The following is a 5,547-nucleotide window of genomic DNA, read 5'->3' as shown; positions in this document are numbered from 1 at the left end:
ATATCCTTGTATTGTTTCTCACTTTAATATAAATGCTTCTAGCATTTCTCCATTATGCATGATTTTTTTTGGTTACGATATATTTGTTGTATCATGTTGAGAAAATATGCATTTATTCTTATTTTATCAAGAGTTTTACCAAGAATAAAATGTTAAGTTTTATTGTTTCTCTTTTATCATTTGTGAAGATATCATATGGTTTTCTTTTTTATCTATTAATAATATGTTAATAGATATCTTAATATTGAACCATCCTTGTATTATTGGAATAAATCCTAGCTGATGTATTATTCTTTTAATGTGCTAGTGATTGATAATATTTTTATTTGGGATTTCTGCATCATTATTTATAAATGAAATTCTCTTATACTTTTTTTATGCTTTACTTGGTCAATTTGGCATTTGTGTCATGCTTATTTAAGATCCCTTTTATCCTCATTTCTCATAATAATTCAATTAAAATTTGCTTTATAGTAAAAAAAATTCCTCTTAAGAAAATAATTGTCATTACTCGGTGTTGATTAAATTTTTATTATGTTAAAGATGTATAAACATGAAACCATGTATTTATGTCTTATGCTACAGCTTTTATATTATAAACCAAAAATGTATATAAAGTAACTGAAAATAAAGCAGTAAAACAATGAAGCAATGATTATTCAAATTAATATTCAAACATGCAACTTTAATGTAATGTGATGAGTGGTTTTGTTTTGCTGAAACTAAACCATTAATGTCAATATTAAGAGGAAAAACCTGCAGGTTCACATCACGTTCTGTTTTTAAGTTATTATTTTTTAAGTTGAATACAGAGAATGCTACTTCACATACATTTGTTGTACAGCATGTAATTAAAGTTTTTGTTTACTAGTTCAGAATAGTCAACCTCATCTTAACCAAAATTCAACCAGGTGATAATTGATACATCTCTAAAACTGTTTCATATACCTGAAAAAAATTAACATTGCAGCACTATTGAAATCCCCATTGAATGAATATCTATCTATGTATTACTGGAATCATACAATAAAAAAGTTCTTCATTGGATATTTCCCCATGTAGTGGGTATTTACCACTTAACTACTAGTGAATTTTACAAGTTGGTGCCACAAAGATAGAATCCCATACCTCTGCTTGCAAGTCAGATATGCCCCTGACGGCTACAGAGCAGGAACTTTTGAACGTGACACGCCTGTTTGAGAGGTGCTGAGGGCATAGGGGGGCCAGGTTGCCAGATGCCAATTCAGTGAACGAGCAAGTCATCAAAATGATCAAATCTATCCATTTACCAGAAACTCCTCTCTTTTAACTATGTATAAAACTCAAAGCAATTCATATTGGATAGAATGGTTTTTAACAGTTTTTGAAGAGTTCTGAGGTTTTAGTTGACAGGTTTTCGTTATTTCTTCCTAAGATCACCTTAAGCAGTGCTCCATGTTTCTCTACCCAGCTCCCTGCTAGAGACAGAAAGGGAAATCAGTTCACAACACAGCCTGGGAGGGGAAGGTTGGGGGGCAGAGAGTTGAGGAGACTGACAGGAAGAGGAAGGGGATACAGGCTAGGGAGCCAAGCTGAAACCAGATCGCTCGGGTTTTTGCTCCCCAAGGTTCTCACAGGCTCTGGTAATCCATCTGATTCAAATTGTTATGAGTTTTATTAATAACTGAAAGATACTAACTAATATATAAAAATAGATAAACAACAAGTTTATACTGTATATCATAGGGAACTATATTCAATATCTTGTAGTCACTTAATAGTGAAAGAGAATATGAAAAAGAATATATGTATGTTCCTATATGATTGAAGCATTGTGCTGTACACCAGAAATTGACTCATTGTAAACTGACTGTACTTCAACAAAATATATATTTATATAAAAAGAAGACTGCTTGCAAAAAAGATTTGCCCAGTCTACCTCTTACCTCTACAATTAATTCAGTGTCTTTGTTCAAATTGGCTCAGATCTCAGATAATAAATATCTGCATAAAATAAGAAAAAAATAAGAAAAAAGTAAATGTTTTATAAATTTGGCGAATTGAACAAATTGGTTGTTCAGTGATTTAGAAAATGGATTCTTCTGTAAACTATCTTTTAGTAAACTGGTTTTAGCTGAATTGACTTTTGCGTAAAGGTATGTGAGTCTTACTGTTTAATTGGTAAGGAATTTGGCTTCGGGGCCCAGCTGCCTGCATCAGACCCTCAGGCCAAGTCCCAGCTCTACACTCCTGAGCAGGGACTTGACACCCGAGGGCCTCAGTGTCCTCAGCTGTAAGAGTGGAGGAATCAGGGCCTCCCTCACTGAGTTGGGGACAGAGTCACTGAGTTACTACGCTCACAGCGCTCAGAGTGGAGCCGGCATCAAAAGCACATGTTATTAATGTTGCTCTGCTCTGCCCCAACTCATGGCCAGTTCTCCCTGCCCCCCAGTCTCCTCCACATGACCGTGAACCAGGTCGTCCCCATTACAGGATGATGCTGTGCCATTATCTGGTCGTCCTGTGAAGATGCTTTATCACAGAAGCAAACATAACCCTGAAAATGCCCTTGTTACAAGCTGGGCACCTGCACGATCCAAAGATGCCTGTACTAATCCCCAAATTATTAACTGTCAGATTATTGTTACAATGAAAGCATGAAATACAAACATTCTACAGAGCACTTGCAGGACCCTGAGACTACCAAGCACACCAGTTTGAGAAACATCATTCCAGGAGCAACGGACCCAGATGGGAAATGCAGCATGACAAAGGAGCAGCAGGAGTTGGGGACAGAAAACCCATGAACCAAGAGGATGTCACACCACATGGCCTGCCCAGTCTGATGGGGAGGAAGTGGCGGGAGTGGAATCCCATAGGGCGCTCCTCGTGGAGCAGGAGTACTGCCCCCCACCACCCCACTGCCCCGGAGGAGCCTGTTTCCATGCGGTTTTCACAGAACAGGAGCAGACAGAGCAGACAGAGCAGACATGAGTCTCCGCTCCTACTGCCCAAAGTCCACGCTCTCTCCCTCCCCTCTCCAACCAGCAGTGAGACCAGACAAAGAGTACAGCCATCACATCTAGTTCTCCAGCTCTTGTGCTCGGACTTCAGTGCCCTGATGGAAAGCAAACTCAAAAGGAATTCAAATATACATGTTTGCTGAGGCAAACAGCAGAAATAATAGAAAGACTCCAATCCAAAGATGAAAAAGCAAGGAAAAAAAAAAACCCGAAAAACTGAACATGAGACCTAGATAAGTATTTGGTCCTCCAAAATAAAGGAAAGAAAAATTAGTTTGCAAAAGACTGACGAAACCAGCAGTGAAAGATGAGCTAAGATGTTAGAATATGATTGTGGGGAAGGGCTTAGAAAATAACAGAAGAAAAGTAATTCTTTTGCAGAATTTAAAAATGCAAAGAACAGAATCAATACCACAAGAAACTTTATCAATGATGTGAAAGACAGGATGCGAAAATAATGTAAAAAACAGGAGGGAAGCAATTAGAACAAAGAAGATCAATAAGGACTGACAAGGGAGACCAAATGTGTAGACAACCAGTGTCCCCAAAGAAGACAGAGAAGGAATGGAGGAAAAAGTGCCATGATCAACACCATCTGTTTCCTCCCCCAGAGCCCCCCTCTTCTTACTAGCGGAGCCCTGATTGTCCTGCTGTCAAGACGAGATGCCTGGCTCAGGGATGTAGGTGGGGATACTCCCCTGATCTTGTGTCAGCCCAGTGACCCTAGTCTGGCCAGTGATATGTCAGAAAGGTTCCCTGGGAGCTTCTGAGAATGGCTTCCGTCCTGACAAGCGGAAGGTGGGAGAGGAGAAGCCCCTGCCCCGTGCCGCCCATGGGCTCTTGCCTCTGAAGGTGGCTGTGTGAGAATGTGGAGCTTGACACTGTCGGAGCCGTTACAGAGCAGAGGGAAGGTTGGGAGATGCGGAGGCCGAGACACAGCTCGGCTCTGGGCTTAGAAGTTACCAGGGGAGCTGCAAGAGTGATGCTACAGATGTGGGAAAAAGCAACATGTAGATGGGTGAAAGGGAACAGCTTAGGAGTTTGTCTGTATTTGCTAAATTATAGAGAGCAAAGAAGGAGTGGTTGGAGATGAAGTTGGACGTGTAGATTGAAATTAGGTTCTGGATTTCTTGTTCAAAATGTTCACGAACCAGGCAAATCCATGTGTGTCCTCTCCTTTCCCAGAACCTTAAAGCTATAGTAGATTTATTTAGTTTAAGTTTCTCTATCAATCACATCAAAGAGAGACAAGGAGGCAACTAATCAGGAGACCAGAGATGCCTGGAATCTCAGAGAGAAGGAAGAGGGCTGCCTAGAGCCAACCCTGGACTAATTACATCAGAATCCCTGGGGTAGCGCCCAGAGGACAGGACTTTGTTAATGACCCAGGTGAGCCCAGTGTACAGCCACGTTTGAGAACCACTGACCTAGAACACACACCCAGGGGGACAGCAGAGGATGGCGCCATCTGTACAGAGGAACAGCAGGGCCTCTGGACTCAGAGGGCCAGGTAGGAAGGAGGGCAGGGTGAGAATGGGGCTGAAACAAGGAACCTACTAGCAGGTCTGAACATGAAATAGTCAACCTCCAGCCCTCTGCCCAGCCCAGGCGGGAACGGCCGGGAGTCAAGCACTTCCTTCTCAGTTATCAACAAAGGAAGTCTCTTCTAAACCAAAAATGAAACCCAGTTACCCTGAATGCATGGTCTGGAGAGAATTCCCACAGCTTCTGAGAGTACCAGGGCATCAGGAAAGCTGCCTTATTCTGACATTTAGGAATTCCCCAGCATAAAAGCCTGCCCTCTGCTCCCACGCTAAGGTGGAGTTCAGTTTCCCACAAAGCTTCCTGGCTCTTTTTCAAACATAAGAGGAAACCCAAGGATCACCAGACACATGAGAAAAGCCAGCAGCACAAAGATCAATTCCAACCACTGGGAGTGGGCTGAAGGGGGCAGGGGGCATCAGGGAGTTAAATCCCCCCCAGAGTAGCAGGAAGTCGCCAGGTGATGTCTGAGTTTGAAAACTCCAGAAATACCCTTAGAAGCACTACCTAGAGACGAAGAATAACCACAGAAAAACTAAAACTAGAAATGATAGAAGTGGTTGACTCTGGGGAGATGAATTGGGGCCCACAGGAGACTGAAATGTTTCGGTGCATGCATGACTTGATGATGTAAATATGCGTGCCACAAATATGTATACATAATACTTATGACAGTTTTATATATATGATTATATATACTTAAACAGAAGAAATCAGACCATGGAGCAGCACTTCTCAAACTTGAATGTGCACACAACTCATTCGGCAACCTCGTTAAATAGCAGATTCTGACTCAGTGATTCTGGGGACCCTGAGAGTCGGCCTTTCTGACAAGCTCCTGGGTGGTGCTGTCTGAGGACCACATGCCGAGTAGCGAGGCTGCAGATGATGCTAAAAGCCAGGCTGATACATTTGAAATAAGTTCTGTGGCTAACTGGAAATCACTAACCTTTGTGAAATAGAAATCTTTGAGCATGGGTGAGGCAGGCTCAGAGGATGGTTA

Source organism: Vicugna pacos, chromosome 21 (assembly GCF_048564905.1).
Source record: "Vicugna pacos chromosome 21, VicPac4, whole genome shotgun sequence".
Classification (NCBI taxonomy): Eukaryota; Metazoa; Chordata; class Mammalia; order Artiodactyla; family Camelidae; genus Vicugna; species Vicugna pacos.
Note: the sequence above shows the minus strand (reverse complement) of the source record.